The sequence below is a fragment of the Malaclemys terrapin genome, chromosome 4 (genome assembly GCF_027887155.1).
Source record: "Malaclemys terrapin pileata isolate rMalTer1 chromosome 4, rMalTer1.hap1, whole genome shotgun sequence".
In the NCBI taxonomy this organism is placed as follows: domain Eukaryota; kingdom Metazoa; phylum Chordata; order Testudines; family Emydidae; genus Malaclemys; species Malaclemys terrapin.
The window spans coordinates 129,046,605-129,065,701 of record NC_071508.1 but is presented as its reverse complement, the minus strand read 5'-3'; the positions used below and the strand labels follow the sequence as shown (position 1 = coordinate 129,065,701).

Genomic DNA, 19,097 nt, shown 5'->3' with positions numbered 1-19,097 from the left:
AAGGAATAAGTAGTGATAGGAATAAGTAGTCAAAACAATGTTGTTTACTTTTATCTTTTGCTTTATCATTATATTTACAATAACTGTGGCATCTTTGCCTTATCCCTCTTAATAAGATCCTGCTGGTTTTTTATTCTATTGGTATAACAAATACTTAGTCCTGCCTCAGTGCAGGAGATTGGACTAGATCACCTACTGAGGTCCCTTGCAGTCCTACATTTCTATGTTTCTTTGTGTTATTTAAGTAAATAAAAATCAGATAGTTCTGATTATATTACATGGCTACTTCGTTTCCTGAAGAGTCTTTGGTAAAGGACTTTGTCAAAGGCTTTCTAAAGAAAATCTAAGTATACTATATCCTCTGGATCATCCTTATTCACATGCTTGTTAACTCTCTCAAAGAATTTGCAATTAGAAAAATCTGCAGTGGAATTTAAAACAAACTAACTAATAAACAAAAATTTGAAACTTTTCTATTGGTCTTAAGTTTTACATTTGGTAATTTTTTACAAAATCTGAACTTGGGGCCAAGTTTGACCTGACAGTGACCCTGTAACTTTTAGTTTAGGAAGCTGTTTTCCAACAGTAGTAGGATATTTGCATCTTGTTCAGTTCAAGAAAGTCTAAAAGACTGCACTTCAGGTTTCATAAAACATAAAATAACTGGTGTCCTTTTCATTTCACAGACTTTTAACCCATATTTCCCTCCCATAAATGTGCTATTTCCTTTGGACAACTTGTTAGCCTGAGCTAATCACCATATGTTATGATAGTTAAGCTTTACCAACTCCTTATGAATAAGAATTATGATGTTAGTCACACATTGAATGGATGAAAGAAAGGTTCTATAAATGGTCACTGTCTCCATTGCTCTTTGATCTTTCTGTAGCACGGCCAACATGTCTCCCTTTATGTTCCAGAACAGGGTGATTTAAAAGTTGCCTTTGAGCGGTTCAGCATTAGTCTTGCATTAGACAGGAGATATTCCCACTACAGCCGTGTGTGAGATTTGGTGTCAACCTTTATATCATGAATTGCTTTCATCCAGCTCAGGGCAGCAGGCTTTTAAATATCATCCATCAACTCTGTGTGCCACCTGTGAGGCACTGTTTTCAGCAATTCTTCAGAAAAGAATGACCACTGTTATGTGCTAGGGTGACAGAAGAAGACTGATGTGAAAGCTGGATTTCACTTGATGAATTATGCTACTAAAGTAACATGTGGACAGGCAAAGTCTAATGAAAACTAATGGCTTCATTAGTTGTCCAAACTTTTTGTACATTAACTATCTGTGTTGTATGTCAGGTTCACAGTTCAAAGTTAAAAAGCTTTGTAAGTAAGGGTTTGAGAGTGTCAGGCAGTCAGCACTTACAGGATCAGGCCTATATCTAGCAATAATGCTACTGCTACATAATAATGTATTTCATCTATATAGTGCTATTCATCCAAAGTATCTGAAAGCACTTATCTAGCTAGAACAAATATCACTTCACCCACCATTGAAATTCAGACACATCTGGGTTGGAATGTAGAATGCTATGAGTAATAGAAGTGTCTTACTCTTATTTACTACTTTTTAACTGAAAATGACATTAACACCATACTTGGTGGCCTAAACTCCCATTGACCCCAGCGGGTTTTGGATCAGGCCCTTAGTGTTGAATTTGTTAAGAAAGTGTGTATGGCCACTGGGCTACTGAGGGATTTTCACCTATTTTTAAAATCAACCTATTCATTTAATTTTTAAATATTTGTAATGGTGTGTGCTGGAGCGCAGATTCATAATGGGCTCGTTGTTAACCTGCGCTTTCTCCATCGGTTTCTTGTATCCACCTGTTGTCTTCTTCTGACTTATACATGTATTGTAAACTGTTTGTGGGTAGGGGCCGGCTTTTTATAGTTTGCTTAAAACAATGGAGCTGGGGTCTTTAGGCACCACCACTGTACAAATAAATAACAAAACTAATAATATTGATTGTAGGAAGTTAGTGAAAAGTGCTGGCTTAACAGCTCTGGACGCTGAAATCCTCTGTTTATCCTAAGGACAGTTATTGCATGGATGCTGTGTAGCCCAACCCTGACCTGAAAAGACACTTCCCCTCTCACAGGGGTGATAGAGTAATTAATCTACCTCCAAGACTATTCAATCATTGTCTTCTTGGATGCGATTGCTAATTGGGGTTCTTATTGTGGTGATGTTGACACCTGTCCACCAGGAAACTGACTGAGGACACCAACTCATTTCATATTGCCACATAACAGCTTTCAGATGGTAATGACTTTCAGTAACTGCCAACCTTGCCTGGGTTTGAACGAGTAACTTAGACACAAAAGACTCCTCTCTTATTAGTACCAATCCCCTGAGCCATCCAGTTCCCCAGCAGCAGATGTCTCATATGTGAGTGTCAAAACAGAGGCAATCATGTCTAAAAATATGGGCTGAATAAATGTTTGTAAAGTATTAGCTCCACAGCATTAAAAGTATGATATTGCACCCATTGACATAGCAAAGCTCCTATTGATTTTAGTGGATGCAGCATTTTAATATGCGGTACCATAAATCCAGAAGGTTATGATTCAAAACACTAAAATGCAAGTGAAATATTGGCTTTACACACCTCTGAGTAGACAATCCCTAAAGCCATTCTGGCTGCTTAATGCTGTTCTAACTTTCATGCAGTCAGAGATGTACCTTTGTTTATGTCTCTTAAATACATACCATCCACCTGGGTTTCACTAAACAATTACACAATGCATTTTCAAATGGAAAGGTCACTGAGCTTATTTATTATATTAAGATCTTTAAAGAGGGCCAGTCAATGTAGCTGGGAAAGAGATATTGGGACAAATTATCTGCTGATGGGCAAAACGCCATTAAAGCCAGTAGAGCTGCTCCCATTTATGCCGACGGAGATTTTGGCTCATCTTGTTTCCCATGTGGCTCTGTCAGCGAGGCTAAAATGACACAGACGCTGCCGTCTAATGTAACTGATAAATACAGTATTGCAAAATAATCAGCTTCTGAGAAGATACGTCAAAGGAATGAAATACCAGCAGCCAAGGACAGCTTGTTTTGTCAGGAGCCCGATCCTGCTAACACTTACAGTTGTACAGGCTAGTCCTAGGAGATTTTTGCAGGAATAGTGTCTAAGAAAGCATACTACTAAAATGGAAATGGAAATAAATCATTGCCTCGGAAGAGTATATGTGCTCGTAAAAAAAAAAAAAAAAAAGTCCCCCAAACAACTGGTAAGTCTTCAGAGCTCTGCTGATTAGAGAAAAGCCAATTGCAGTAAGAGTCTCACTGCCAATTAAGCACCTGCAGCATAGGAAACTGTATTGCCAAACAGGCTGCTTTTCTGTTCTGTGGATCTGCTTGATAAGTGACAACACCCCAAGTTCTTGCCCTTGGTAGACAGGCTTTTGTAGGAGGCTGGTTTATATAGGGCAGCCAGTCATTTATGGGAGTCCCTGTGGCAGTAAAATATTTGAATGAAAGAACCTGCTCCCACGCTGCAAGAAGCTTTTCCAGTTGGTCAGGTCAGGAGAGTTAAAAGAAGAATAAAAGTGCAATTGTTTGCAGGAAGGGGGAGGAGGAAACCAATTTATCAACACTGTTTTACACAGTTTAGCTCCCCTTTGCCACCAAAGTTACTCAGAGTGCATGCTGTCCATATGGAATATATTTTCTCCAGTGTTGTGAGCCAGATTCTGATCTAATTTACACTGTTGTAAATCTGAGGTAATCCCATTGAAGTCACTAAAGAGGTGTAACTGGCCCTGTGTCCTAAAGCGTGAAAAGACTCTTCATCAGTGTGTGTTATTATTACTGTTATTATTTGCTTTGTAGTCTCATCTAGGACCCCAATCATAGATCAGGACTTCCCTGTATTTGGCACTGTACAAACACAGAAAAAAAACAAACAAACAAAACATGGTCCCTGCCATGATTAGTTCATCTCTCCGGCATACCAAACGTATGCAGAGAATCTATCACCTTGTATCACCTGTTTGAACCACGTAACAACACCAACAGTAAGCCTATTGTACAGTAAACTGCATTATCTGCCATTTATCCAGTGATTTATTGTTGATAAAGGGGGAAACAACTGCTGAGACTTTAACCACAAGATACTGAGCAGATAGTAAGGAGATTAATGCCCCTCCTGGTTTTACAGCTGCTGCAAAGAACCCTGCACTAAGGCTCACTCTCAATAACCATTCTCTTGCCATAAGTAACGGCCAAGGTTTCCTAGTACAATTGTGTTAGAGCTTTGGGCCCTGTGTGCATCGGGATCAATGCAGATTCCCTAATCAAGGCCTCAGTCTCCATGTGAAGAAGTCCTTCCAGGCCAGCCTCAGTAATAGATTCACAAACTGAGGAGAGGTGATCTCTCTCGAGCACAGAAGATTGAACGAAACAGTAAAATGGAAGAGGAAGGACAATTCTAGAATGTTCTCAGAAATAGTAACACATTAATGACTAGACTGGGACTTGGGCTACCTGGATCATGGGTCCAAGTATTCAAAAGCAAGCAAGTGCTGCACATCCCTTTATTCCCTCTCCCCACTTCACCAGCAGGTAACAGGGTGTGTGTTTGTCGGGAAATCAGTATCATCTTGACTCCACTCCTACAACTCACCCATCATTGCATCTGAACTGGCACGGGGGCGGGAGGTTCATAATTTGTGACTGGTGTAAATTACTCTGCACTATTTTCTTTGAATTTCACTTTTTTGGGTGCTAATTTCATAATTACTACTATGGAATGGTATATGTAATAGTTGCAGAAATGAGTGTTGCATTTAGTTCTGAAAGGGGTTAGTTCTGGTATCATTCTGATCTGTTGTGGCAGTGGGTTCCATAGGCCAAGCCAGCTCCTGGGGCAGTTCTGTCTCCCCCATTCATGAATCTCCCCCTAGTGATCCAAAGAGTTGAGTGGAACATAGTTGTTGTGGAAGATCATGGTCACAAAGGAAGAGGTGATCTCTTCTCAGGTAGCTGGGACAGTCCCTTGAAGGACTTTGACTACCTGGCCAAAGACCTTGAACTGTACTCTGGACTCCACAGAGAGCCAATGCAGACACCCAGAGTTCTAGGGAGGACGTATGTTCGTGTGGACTTGTGTTGCTAAGCAGACAGGTGTTTAGTACCAAGAAGCTTTTCCAGGGTATGTAGCTTCATTCCTAGATACGATTGGAAATAATCAAGCCTGGAGTTCAGGACTGCATGGCTCATTGTGGGTGATTCTGGGCTGGATAGGATAAAGCAGACTCTGTTGGCCAGTTGCACATTAGTGGGTGTTTTGCTGCATGGGTATTTGGACATCCAACTACAACGAGGAGTCCAAAAGCTGTCCCTGCTCTCCAGGCACAGTGCTGGGCTTGATGTGTCTCCACAATGCCTCCTACGGGGCTGGGTGCCACAGGGCCTCAAAAAAGGTAAATTATTCAGTACAGAAACAACTCACATTTTTCTTGACACAAAATCTAATAGCTCAGAAACTTTCCTATTACAAAACACTCAAAGCCAAGATTGTTAAAAAAAAAAGTACTGGATGGCTTAGGACATGTTAATGGGCTAATGGGCCAGATCATCTGCTGGTGTAAATCAGTGTAACTTCATTAATGACACAACATTACACTGATTTACACCAGCTAACGCTCTGGCCCATAGGGTCTTTTACCTCTGAGTCATTTGTTTGAAGCTGGCTCAGTTTAGTAGCAGTCCAGTTCTGCCAATCAATAGTGACCTATCAGCCACAAGTGCACGGTGGTAAATGTATAATAGGTTGTTTGTGTCAGTCCACGTCTTAGTAGGCAAGTGTTCAGAACACAAAAACAACTCTCACAGTTGGCACTAGCTGGCATCCTTGCTGGCATTCCCAACAGAGAGACAAAGGATTGAATGGGCATGGGGACTGAGCCTCGTACCACCCTGGGTTGCTACCAACGTGTGTCTGAATTGGGGCACACTGGTATGGGTAAGCTTTCACTGCTGCTGGCTTTACCTAACTTGTTTTGTGCCAAGAGGACTTTGGTTTCCAGGGCTGTCAATTTCGGAACCTTTCATGAGCATTAAATTCATTTTTAATTAAGAGGAGGAGGAGAATACATTAAATATATTCAAATTCACAGCCATGGTTGATCGATTAAGCCTGTTAAAATACTGCACAACATCAAAATAAAAGCCTACAGCCTGGTTTAAAGTAATGTCTATGGAGAGGAAATCTAATTGTATCCAAAATGTAAATTCTACTAAGCTTGAAGTATGTCTGCTCTGCAAATGAAAGGGAAAGACTTATAATAAGATCACAAACACAGGAATCTGCTGCACTGACTGTTCAGTGCTAGAAGGAGTCATGAAACTGACAGATTCTCTCCCAGCTGTTAAAACTATCATAACCCTAAGGCAATTAATTCCACCCATTCAAAGTTTTGCTTGCATGGCAACAATCAAATTGCTACAGATAATAATGTAAGAATAAGACATGGACACTGTTAGGAGCAGAGCATTTGAACCTTCTTTAGAAAAACAATACAACAGAAAATGGGTGACGAATACAAAAGCAAGGCAAAGGAACTTGCTATCTTAAGGACAAAACACAAGCCAACCTGGCATTGTTCTAAACCACAGAGCGAGACAAGCTGTGCCAAACTGAATCATGCAAATGAGAGGCATGCAGGAAATTTAATAAAATGCATTGCCAGGCTAAAGAACAGAAGTTGTACTAACAACAGTCACATTGAACCTTGCAATAACAAACCTATTACCCAAATGCCACCTGGGGCTTCCCTTGGCTCAAATGTTGAAAGAGTGGAATTCGTTCTCCAATTTGTATTCAAACGGCATCGCCCTTTGTAACTGTATCCAAGTCCTATTGTGAATTTGAGTCATGTAGACACTATAGAAGATTTAACACAATCACCTGAAAACTAAGAATTGCTTGCTGTGGCTGCTGATCATAAATCAAATGAGGTAGATTTACTTAGTCAAGTAACTTAGTACATTTATACTAGAAAGAGACCTAAAATGAGCCATCCCAGCAATGTTCTGGTTTACACTCTCTCTGTCTACTTATTGTGCCCTTGGGAGCAGCAGGCAGCATGTTGACATTTACGAGGCTTCCATTCCCCTGATACCTCTCAAGTCTGCTGAGGCCCAAATGTCAGCCACAATGAGGGTCAAAGATTTAAAATGAGGGACACGAAGCAAAGAATAGTACAAGAAGCTTTAAATGATATGGGATTAGTTTATTTAGCAAGAAAACATGAGCTGGAGCTGCTATATTCTGATCTGAATTTCAAACACTATACTCCGGAGGTGTTCAGATCTAAGAATACTGATTCAGCTTATTGTAAACATTGGGACCAGTTGCAAAATTTGACTCTAGTTTAGAATTCTGAATGTCTTAGCATTCAGATGTGTTTTGATTCAGCCCCATTTGTCTATATCCTCAGCTTCATGATTCAACATATTTTAACATGATTTAACCTACTTAAAGAGTATTATCAATAGTAGGTTACAAAGTAGCAGCCGTGTTAGTCTGTATCCGCAAAAAGAACAGGAGTACTTGTGGCACCTTAGAGACTAACAAATTTATTTGAGCATAAGCTTTCGTGGGCTACAGCCCACTTCTTCAATAGTAGTTACCAATGGTTCACTGTCAAACTGGAAGGACTTATCTAGTGGGGTCTTGCAGGGGACTGTCCTGGGTCTAGTAATATTCAGCATTTTAATTAATGACTTGGATAAGGGAGTGGAGACAGGGCCGGCGCTTCCACTAGGCGACCCTAGGGCGGCAGGATTTGGGGGTTCTTCACTTGCTCCAGGACCTGCTGCCGAAGTGCCCCGAAGACACGGAGTGGAAGGACCCCCGCCGCCGAATGCTCAGGAGGAGCGCTGCTGCCTAGGGCGGCAAAAACTCTGGCACTGCTCCTGAGTGGAGAGTATGATTATAAAAACTGAGGATGGAACCAACCTGTAAGGGTCTGAAAGGATTTTGGAGGACAGGATTAGAATTCAAAATGACCATGACAAATGGGAGAATTGGTCTGAAATCAACAAAGTGAAATTCAATACAGACAAGTGCAAAATATACAGTTAGGAAGGAAAAATCAAACGCAAAAATACAAAATGGGAATAGCTGTCTAGGTGGTAGTATTGGTGAAAAGAATCTGGGGTTTACAGTGGATCACAAATTTAATATGAGTCACCAATGTGATGCGAAAAAGCCTAATATTCTGGGCTGTATAACAGGAGTGTTGTATGTACAACACGGGAGGTAACTGTCTCACTCAACTTGGCCCAGATGAAGCCTCAGCTGGAGTACTGTGTCCAGTGTGGAACGTCACACTTTAAGAAACATGTGGATAAATTGGAGAGAGTCCAGAGGAGAACAACAATTATGATAAAGGATTAGAAAACCTGATCTATAAAGAATGGTTAAAAAAAAAGTGCATTTTTAGTCTTGAAAAAAGAAGACTGAGGGGGAACTTGGTAACTGTCTTCAAATATGTTGAGGGCTGTTATAAAGCGGATGGTGATCATGGTGATCACTTGTTCTCCAGGTCCAGTGGAGGTAGGACAAGAAGTAATCTGCTAAATCTTCAGCAAGGGTGACTTAGGTTAGATATTAGGAAAGGCTTTCTAACAACAAGGACAGCTAAGTACTGGAATAGGCTTCCAAAGGAGGTTGTGGAATCCCCATCATTGGAGATTTTAAAGATCAGGTTACAGAAACACCGGTCAGGGACAGTCTACATATACTTGGTCCTGCCTCAGTGTGGGGGGCTGAACTAGAGGACCTCTCAAGGTCCCTTCTAGCCATACACTTCTATGATTCTTTGATTTCTGATGTCAATAATTATCAGGAATGAAAAGGGTCAATACTCTAAGGCAAGGGTGACAGTAAATTTGGGTCTCACGTGAGGGACATCTCTCTTAATGAAGCCACCGTTGAGAGGTAGGTGGCGCCTCTTAAAGAGTGGAGTGCTATTAAATTTGAATCTGCTCAAAACAGCAGAGCCAGCAGTGCGAGAATAAATGCTGAGAATGTATGTGGCAGTAAGACAATGCCATATGGAAACAACTCTATTGTTTTCCAATTCCTGTATTAAATTTTGTCCTGTATTTTTATTCTACCGATGTCAGTCTGAAGCCATGTATTATAATAACTATTTCTTATATAACACTTGTTATCAGTATATCTCAAAGTGTTTCCCATTCTTTTAATGTATTTATCGTCACAACATCCATGAAGGAGGGAAGTGTTATTATCCTTATTTTACAGATAGCAAACTCATGCACAGAGAGATTAAGTGATTTGTTCAAGGTCAAACAGGAAGAGTGCAAAACTGGGACATGGCAGAATTGAACTTGGGCCTCCATGGGCTCTGACAGTGCCCTACCCACTGGACCATTCTTTCCCTCTGGAATCTTTATCAATAATGACTTCTGATGGTGAAGCACAGGGAGAGCTGCAGACAAAGGCACACAGAGGGTGATTCTTGTATGCGGCTTGCTCACACACCTAGTAAAGCCAATGGCAAAACTCCCATTGACTTGGATGGTGCCGGATCAGGCCTTGTGAGCTGTGTTGGCCCTATCTTGGGAAGTACTGAGTGCATCTTAAGAGGTGCTAAATGCCTTCATCTCCCACAGAAATCAATGAGAGCTGAGTGCTCTCTCCTCACAAGATACATTCAGCCCCTTGCAGAATAGTACCCTGAGGTGTTACACATGCAGCGTGGACCAGATCATTTCCTCAGATACCTCCATCCCCCTGCTGTGAATTATGCATGTATCTAAGGACAGGGTTTGGCCTCAGGGGCATATGATGATGTCATGGCAACTAAAGGAGTGAAGCTTTGTGATTGCCTCAGATCCCTGAGATGTAGGGAAACCTTATTTGTCATTTATTGTACATATTTGATTCATCACATAAGATTTTAAGAGAACATTTAAAAAATAAAGTGATATTAACAATGTCCCTTTAGTCCCCTGTTAGGTTAGATAGGATTACAAATATCTGCAGAAGAGATGTAAACCTTCATGTTTCTGGGCATAAGCCAACCAGTAACAGATGGTGGTTAAGAAGAAACTCACCCTTTGGGCAGGTTTCTTGCACAGTCTTTACAAGAATCTGGTACAGGCCACTGTCAGATACAGGAGGGTCTGATCCAGTCTGGCTACTTCTATATTCCTCTTTTTTGCTGATGTCTTGTAAATTCTGTAAGAGAAAAAAATATGTTTAGTTTTGTTTAAACGTTTGATTTCAAGAACTTAACGGCACAGCTTATTGCTGAATTCTGGCAGATGAGGTGACTCAGGGTTCGTCTTCACTACCCACCGTATCGGCATGTAGCAATCGATTTATCCGGGATCGATATATCGCGTCTTGTTAAGACTCGATATATCGATCCCCGAACGCGCTCACCATCGACTCCGGAACTCCACCAGAGCGAGCGGCGGTAGCGCAGTTGACGGGGGAGCCGCGGCCGTCGATCCCGCTCCATGTGGACCCCAGGTAATTTGATCCAAGATATTTCAACTTCAGCTACGCTATTCGCGTAGCTGAAGTTGCGTATCTTGGATTGATCCCGCCCCCAGTGTAGACCAACCCTCAGCTAATGTTGCCTGTAGTTCATTTGTACACTGCCATCTTCTTGATTAGAATGTTATGAGTAGTTTGGGGGTTTTCTCAACACTTGACAAATGGCTCCCCCGATTTAGCTAGCAGTGAAATTCTTGCTATAACTGTTAAATATAAATATTCAGGGACAGATTCTGAGAAGTGCTGATTACCTGTATCTCCCAAGTGGGAGCTGCATGTGCCCAGAGCCTTTTAGGATTTAGACCCCACTTCCTATATTATTTTACGTATCTAAAGATTAATATAACAAAATCTTCAAAAAGTTGGTGAAAAAACCCACCCACTCACTAGAGGCGGTTGGAAAATTTCAATGAAAATGAAATTTTAATGAAAAATGTCCATGAAACTTACTACCGTCACCATGGTTAAAACTCTTAACACGTAAGGGTACCGCTACACTACCCGCCGGATCGGCGGGTAGCGATCGATCTATCGGGGATCGATTTATCATGTGTAGTGTAGACGCGATAAATTGATCCCTGATCGCTCTCCCATCGACTGCTGAACTCCAGCTCGGTGAGAGCCGGAAGCAAAGTCGACGGGGGAGCCGCGGCAATCAACCCCGCGCCATGAGGACGCGAGGTAAGTCGAACTAAGATACGTCAACTTCAGCTATGCTGTTCTCATAGCTGAAGTTGCGTATTTTAGGTCGATCCCCCCTCAGTGTAGACCAGGCCTTAGTGAAACAAAAAAGAGAGCTAGCTTGGAATTCCCCCCACAGCCCTGTTAAAGGTCCCTGGAGCCAATCTGGGCTCAATAATGTTACTGAGAGAATGCAGGAAACTCTAGAAGAGGGCTTCTTGATTTTTTTTCAGAGCGTAGACCACATCTTAACAGAGAATTTCTCCAATGGACACCTTCCCTCCCAATCACCATTGCAAGAACAACAGAATTTGATCTACTATCTCAGGAAGTATTTATCTCAAATCTAACCAACACGCTACACAATGGCATTTTTAGGATCTGACTTTTGGACTGGTGAAGAGTTTGCCTACGGTGGTTGATCACAATCTTAACAGTTCCCTGAATCTACTGTAGGATATATATATATTTTGCTGGTGCATTTTATCTGTTTGTTAGCTCCTGAATTATAAAGCAAATGGATGCTCTCACCTCTTACAATGAAACTCCCTATTGATGTCAGGTAGAATTTCACAAGCAGAATGAAGGAAATATTTGGCCTAGTTATAGTAGCTGAACTCAGTACCTAGGTACTTAGCTGCATATTTTGCCAGAATCTTGCCTTTATGTTTTATCTCAGCTAGAGGGGCTAATGGGATGACAGACCCCTTTCCTGGGGCTTTCCAGTGGATCTGGTCCTGATCATATAGTGGGTAACAAATAAAAGAAGAAAGAATTAAACACGATAGCGAGGTCGAAAATCTCAAGCTCAAATTACTATTTAATTAGAGTTGGAGCAATGGACAAATCTCATTTGCACAGATTAGGAATGTAGCATAGTTTGTATTATCATGTAGCAGAAACTTTCACTGTCGTAACCTGGTTTGAGCATTTAAAAATATTAATCAAAGATTAGTCCTTGGCGCTGATTTGTGGGAAAAGACTAATAGGGATGAAGATTTATAACTTGGGTAAGTGATTAATGGAGTTTAGACTCTAAGGGTCACATCGTTAGCTGGTGTGAACTGGCGTAGTGCCACTGAGTTGGGGATCTGGCCCCTTGCATTCGAGAGCAAAGGGTTCATTCTGATATGGGTTTGTAGCATTAGGTTGTCTAGATAAGCAATCTTCAACCTGGCAGAGCAGAAGAGTCACTCTGTCAGCAAATGTATTCACAGGGAGTCAGAAAGCAATGGAGTGATATCGGGGCACCCTGTTGCAATGCTTGTGTCATGATACTGCATCCTAAGATTTAATCGGCACATAGGATAGTCAGACACATCACAGTGCACTGTACCATGGTTACTTGGGAAAAGATTCACTGCAAGTTCATTCGACACAATGGGTCAAATTCATGTAAGCAGGGACAAATCCACTGACATCAATGTGCCAGAGGTGAGTTTGGTCTAATTTCTCCTCTCATTCCCCACTCCAGGCTGCTTGGAGGAATAGGAAGAGATGCTGGCAGCTCCAGTGCATGTGCAAAGCCATTTTTAGAGCTCCCCCTGGGATCTCTGCCTCCTCTTCCAGAGGTCAAACCTGACTCTGAGATAGGGGTTTCCTGAGAGCCATAGAATCTCAAGGGGAGAAGCACTAGCCTAGATCAGAGCGTTAGAAGTGTTTTTTGTAATACTGACTCAGCCCTGTAGAGGGAATGCTTCGGTAAGACTTAAGTGATGTGATGTGTAATTTCTAATACCAGGCACCAAATTCACCCCTGGCGTCACCCCACTCAATTCAATGGGGGTGACACCTGGGATGAATTTGGCCCCGTAACTTTTTCCTAAAATTCTTGTTGCATTACACAATGGCTTAATAAATTAATCCCCAAATAAAGTAAAAAAAAAAGAATGTTATTTTAATTTCAGTGCAAGTGTTAGGCTTTGATGCAGTATTACATGGGCATAAAAAGCTTATGATGACATGCATATTAAAAGGACTTTTCATTCACAGCTTGCTGAAGGCCCCGCTGCTAAATGTAACAAACCAAATGTTTGGTGTGTTGTTTATGAACTCCTCTGAGTTTTCCATCTGAAATTGGCCTAGCAGAACCATAATTCCAGCAGAACCACATAGAGGAACTGGCTTTGTTAGCTGGATGTAGAAAGCACAAGCCCTTCAAAAATATCCCAGGATGTGTGTTGTTTGTTGAGATAAGGGCAATAAACCTATTTAAATACCTTAATATGTATTGTTGATAATATTATCTTGCATTGATGTAGTCACTTCCCTCCAAAATCTGACAGAGGTTCCAGACACGCCTCATAACATCCATCAGAGCCACTCTAAACATGGGTAAACAGAGGCACAGAGAGGTTGTGACACGCCCAAGAGGATTCAGAATCAGTGACAAAATTGGGAACAGAGGCAGGAGTCCTGACTCTGAGCCCTCTACCCTACGTAGACAACATATTCCCTCAGCACCTTCCCAAGCTGACAATGCTTTCATCTACTTAAAAAGCATTATGATACCCATGTTTAAAGAAAGATGTCTGGGTGAGAGCCCTCCCCACCAAATACAAGTCATTCATGTCTATTTGCTGCTAGTGGATGTCTGTATCCTTATATACTAAGTATTAATCATCACAATGATCTATCTTCTTAGAGTATATTAATACTTTCACCCTTGGAGCTCTTTTGTTCACTAGGCTAATTCTTTGCAAAGCCAGCTGTAGAACAGATTCATCCAGAGTTTCCTCCAGGGGGGAAAAAAAATAATCCAGAAAAAACAGCTTCTCTGGGGAACAAGGTCAACTCTGACGCCACAAAGTTAACTTCTGTGCTGCAAATCAAGGGCAGCCCTGGTAATATGCTGCCCAGTCCAGCCACGTCCAGATTGCATCGCGCAATCATCACGACCTTCTCCTCCTAGTGATGTGGAATGACATCTCCAAACAACTCCCTCTGCCTTCACCCCTCCTTCCTCCTTTCCCTCCCAGCAAATTGAAGGGTAATTTTACAAGTGAGGATGGAGCACTCCTGAAACAACAGAACTGGGGAGCGGGAGACCTGGTTTCAATTCTCTGCTCTGCATTGAGTTGCTGGCCAAGTCACTTTGCCACTCTACACCTTGGCTTTTCTTTTACTTGCATGCCGAGATCTGCCAATGAAAAGCCACAGGAGTTAGAACAGTATTGTTATTATTCATGCAAGAAGATGAGATGCAAGGAGTGGCAAGGGAGATCTTACAGTGGGCTAACTAAAAATAAAGGGCTGGCTTGAGCCTTTAGATTCAACCTGGAGTAAGGGGCAGCACATAACTGAGCTGCTCCAGGAAGATCCTGTAAGCATTGTGCCTGAGTGATCCCCTATGGGACACATTTCTCCTGGAGCTCCTCTTTATAACTATGCAGTATCTGTTAATTACTAGATGCAGCATACATGCTCCCCCACCACATGCAGCCAATTGTGCTGACAGGCACATGGGGGCAAAGCCCTGGCTCCACCAACTTCCTCCCCCTTTCTGATGGGGGGAGCTGTATCGGATACACAGCCCTTGCTCTTCCCACGATGTGGGTTCATCCTGCACAGCTGTGCAGGGGGATGCAATCTGTCTCCCCGGCATGGCCATGTGGGATCCAGTCAGACTCTAGTTCCAAACCTTCAGGTGTTCTACAATCCCACTCTTCATCAAGCCAGGAGTTATTTTGTACTTAGTGTAATGATAAAATATGACCTAGAACTTCTTATAGTCAAGAAGATACAGTTTTAAAAATAACAGGATTCAAAAAAGAACTAGATAAATTCATGGAGGGTAGGTCCATCAATGGCTATTAGCTAAGATGGTCAGGGATGGTGTCCCTAGCCTCTGTTTGTCAGAAGCTGGGAATGGGTGACAGGGGATGAATCACTTGATGATTACCTGTTCTGTTCATTCCCTCTGGGGCACCTGGCATTGGCCACTGTCGGAAGGCAGAATACTGGGCTAGATGGACCTTTGGTCTGACCCAGTATAGCCGTTCTTACGTTCTTATGTTGATCTTACACAATTGCTGTTTTGACAACATGAGCGCCTGCTTATGAACAAGAACTGTACAGCAGGACACCCTAACATGAAACCAGTACGAGCTCGCTCCAGGCAAAGTGTAGGGCAGTGCTTGGATTGAGTCATTTGCCAGTAGGGAATAAAATCCTTGTATTGGAGCCCAAGGTATCCTGCCACTTGGTGCAATCAGATTCAACGTACAGGCCAGAAATTTGTTCTTCAGAAATAGATTGATCCGGTTAAATATCTAATATTGGGGACCACCTGCATATCCCACACTCGGGGATCTAGCAGGTGTCCTCAATCTCAGACTGTTGTTATCCTACATTCTTTAGGAACCAGGGATAAAAGTTAGCCTGGCTAAGGGATGGTTTAGCAGCATCCATGGAGAGGAATGTGTTCCACCAGAGGCAGGGAAATCCCTCTCTTCTTCTCCAGTGAGGAGTAGGGAATTGTCTTTACTTACAGAGGACATTGCCAGAGGCAGAAACCAATGATCCCAGACTAACTTACCCAGAAAAATGTCCAAGAGGCTGCAAATTTATTGAATTAAACTTAACAATATAACACCAAAGGGCAGCAACTGGAATTCCTTGGGCCATTGCTCTGTGACCATGCTCTGATGCATCAGACTTGAAGTTGCTTTTGCCAGAAGGGCATGAAGGCCACAGGCCCTTACTAGCTTTCCAATGTGGCCAAAAGACTGAGAGTGCACAAAGTTAACCTGGAGGTCAAATGAATCATTGACTGAGATTCCCTTTGGATAAGGAAGGTGATGATTTCCCAGTAGGGACATTCTAAGACAGGTTAAGGTCACAAAGGAAATGGCTGGCAGCACCACCACAACTAATTGTTGGTGCATTTTTCCTTTTACAATGCAATACATGGCAAAAGCAAATTTCAAATTATGGGTGTAGAGAAGTGGTGAGTCCAGAAGATAGGGCACAGAACTAAATGTCAGGTGACCTGTGTTCTCTTCCTGGCAAGGCTACTGACTTAATGCACTGCTCTCTATGCCTCAATTTCTCCATCTGTAAAATAGGTCTAGTAATACAATACTTACCCTCCTTTGAAATCTATGGATGAGAAGTGACACATAAGTGCAAAGCATACTTATTTATTAGCACGTAGCCTTTATGAGATATCCTACAACCATCACAAAACTGCCTAGCACTTGCTTGGCACTATGCAAATATTAACCCCCTCCCAGATATATTCAGCAGCTCTTCAATCAACATAGTCCAATGACACTTCTGCAGCTCCCTACCCAGACCCTTCCCTCCTGCATTGCTGGAGTTTGCATCTCGCCTACCGTCCACCCTTTCTCCAGCAACATGGAGCTAACCCTCCCCAACCAGCAAGCCTGGGCCCTGTGCTGACCACTGCACTCTGTGCATGTGCCCAGCTCACCTGTTTTTCCTCATTCTCATGCTTGGGTTCAGGGACAATGGGAAGGCCATTAGCAGGATGCTGAAAATTGCCAGGCCTAGCTATAGGGATGACTTCAAGCCAAAGCTGGTTGCTCACTTTCCTTCCAAGGCTATCCCTGCTCCTCAGAAAGCACTCATTAAATTGCAGCTAAGCAGTACTGCTGTTACCGGCTATGACCAGCTTCTTCTTGGCCTCCAGCTCATTCTTCCTAACCAGCAGTATGTCAAGAATAGCGGGATCTGCAGGAGAAAATGTCCTTTCTGTATTTTTCCCTTTAAAACTATGGACAATTAGGAATCTTGCAATTCAGCTGCTGCTGCAGAAACTCATGAACATCCTCCATTGTTGGGGGTTATATGTGAATTTGCTCAGAATGTAGCTGAGCACCCCACAGGCTGTGGATGGAAAGAGGGTCCCTGTGAAGAGGTATGGCTATGAAAGGGGAAGGGATGTCTCTTCTGGTGCACAGCCAACACCCCTACTGTAGCCTATTGCGTAGTGGGCTGAGACGATGCAAACATCTGAGGCTGACCTAGCCCACTCCCGTGCCTTTCACTTCCTTCCACCTTGCCCACTTGAGAAGCAGTCCAATGCAGTCCCCACACACTCTGATATCTGGGCCACTGCTCTAGACAGCAGCTGAGTATGTCCACCAGTATTGCCAGATCCCTCTGGCCAGTACTGAGTAATCCTTCAGTAAAGGCTGGTCAAAGCAAGGTCTAAGGTTAGCCAAAGGCTCTGTGTGCCACAAGTACTGGTCTCCCTTCCCCTCATTGTGGTGAGAGGTGTAGCAACAGGAAGGGCCTTAGCTTGTATGGTAAGAAAACTCACCTCCCTGGGGGCAGGGCTGCCTCACCCTTGGGGCAGCCATAGTGGTGGTGTGATGGCCACCATCTTGGCTGACACACCAAGGATTGAACCAGGGGCCTCCAGAACTAAAAGCATAAACCATGACAGCTTGAGTTTACAAGCCAAGCCGCACCAACTGGGGACTCTAGCAGATCCCTATCCTGTTGAGAGGGCACTGAGGGCAACGTTTCACACACTCACCAGTGGGCTAGAGTAGCTGAGGCATAGGTCACAGGAGGCTGCTGCCCAGCTGCAGATAGAGGAGCAGCCACAAGAGGGGGACTCAGAGGACTGGAGGCACTAGTACATACGCTGAAGAAAACTGACTTGGTTCCAAAGCTATATTGTGGTGCGGCCAAACGCTGACACAGACTGAGTCAGAGAAGGATGAAGGCCTTCTAGGGGGAGAGTGGCGGGAGAAGTGACCTTACTATCTAATGTAATGGGGCTGAGGAGGGGCCGCATGTTACGTAACAGCGCTGGAAGAAGGGGCTGGGCCGCACAGGATAAGGGCTAGCAGGATGGAGGCTGTGAGAGGAGGCCTACACAGCATAGAGTAGCCTCAGATGTATGTGGGCAGAAGTTAGAGGAGGGGCTGCTTTCCCCTCTCTGGTTATTTCTCTCTCTAGATACAATGCACCCATCCCTGCGAAGCCCTACAAAATGATAGAAAGCCACCCAAGTGATCGACTGCAGGACCTCAGCTTTGGTGGTGCCACTTTGGTAAGTGACCGAGACACATGCTTCGGACTGACCAGTGGAAACCCTCCGAACAACAAGCCATGGGTTGTTTTTGCAGCTGTTGTGACACTGCCTGCTTGTGCCAGCAATCCCAGGGTCAGCACCGTGTTTCCCGTTCACCGTGGTTACCAAGGCACCATCACAACAAAAGGAATATCCCCAGAACTGGGAAATCTCTGCTGCTGGAATAAAGGGCACCTCCCTCCCCATATACCCCACCCCACCTGCTTTCCTGGTTGCTGCATCAAGAGGTGTGTGTGTGTGTGGGGGGTTCTTACACCACATCCCTTGTCCTATACGGATCTTGGTAATAAACAGGGATCAAACAAACCAATAATAAATAAATAAGCATGAATAACTCATAATGGAACCCAGGCAGCAAACCTAATGCACAAATAAACCAAATTCACCAGCAACTGCTGCAGAGAGAGCAAGAGTTGGGGCCATTTACAGACATACAATAAGGCAGTAGAGACTCTGCGTCCCCTGTGTTCCCAGGAGCAGCCGGCTTCTTTCAGACACAGCCTGACGGTGACACATGGCTGCTGGGTTAGCCCGAGCGAGACGCTGGCAAAGGCAGATTGTGTGTGTGTGTGTAGAGTGCGGCCCCTTTAAGAGGCGACGCTGCCCTACCTTTCCCTTTGTACCTGCTTTTTGAAAGCGCTTTGCAGCCCTCGCATTGGCTGGGGGAGCCACCACTTCTCCCCAGTAACTTGACCCGAGGCGCAGAGCGAATGCAACCTGAAAAGTCTGGAGCATGGCAAGGTCCCTGCCCCCAGCCTCTGATACCCAATCAGGCTGCGGGGGGAGGTCCC

General features: G+C 43.5%; 1 long non-coding RNA gene across 1 annotated transcript; it reads right to left on the bottom strand.

Moving 5' to 3' along the window:
• Positions 1-9,955: 9,955 nt before the first annotated feature.
• Positions 9,956-19,037, bottom strand: LOC128835705 (uncharacterized). The gene is made up of 3 exons (XR_008444689.1): positions 18,916-19,037; positions 13,457-13,561; positions 9,956-10,232 (listed from the first exon to the last, which is right to left on the bottom strand). It is a non-coding gene; the product is annotated as an uncharacterized LOC128835705 (long non-coding RNA).
• Positions 19,038-19,097: the final 60 nt, after the last annotated feature.